The sequence below is a fragment of the Eurytemora carolleeae genome, unplaced genomic scaffold (genome assembly GCF_000591075.1).
Source record: "Eurytemora carolleeae unplaced genomic scaffold, Eaff_2.0 scaffold1950, whole genome shotgun sequence".
NCBI classification, from domain to species: Eukaryota; Metazoa; Arthropoda; class Copepoda; order Calanoida; family Temoridae; genus Eurytemora; species Eurytemora carolleeae.
In genome coordinates, this window is record NW_019397835.1 from 16,617 (window position 1) to 16,944 (window position 328).

At 29.3% G+C, this 328-nt stretch overlaps 1 long non-coding RNA gene across 1 annotated transcript; it reads left to right on the forward strand.

Annotated features, from left to right (window-relative positions):
* LOC111716057 (uncharacterized) lies at window positions 1-278 on the forward strand. Its single transcript, XR_002768404.1, has 2 exons — window positions 1-137; window positions 233-278. It is a non-coding gene; the product is annotated as an uncharacterized LOC111716057 (long non-coding RNA).
* The last annotated feature ends 50 nt before the right edge of the window (window positions 279-328 follow it).

Here is a 328-nt window from a genome sequence, read left to right on the forward strand (position 1 = left end):
TTAGCTTTGATATATTTATAAAAGACGACATTACTGTTTGTCTATCTTACAATACAAAGCAGGTAGTTTCCATTTAAACTCCGCACCTTTCACAGGTGTGGAGACAGTTTCCAAGATGAATTTATCAATATAAAAAGGTAATAGTTGTAAACCTTAAATAACCTTTAGATTGTATGCATAAGTGTATGCATATTTATCAAGATATATATTTTAACTATTTTGTATATTTCAGTTATGTGCTTTTAGACGAGTGTTTGTGTAAATGAGAAGAGTGAAAATAAACATCTATAAAGAAAACTTGCTCATTACTTTCACAAGTCTACCCATC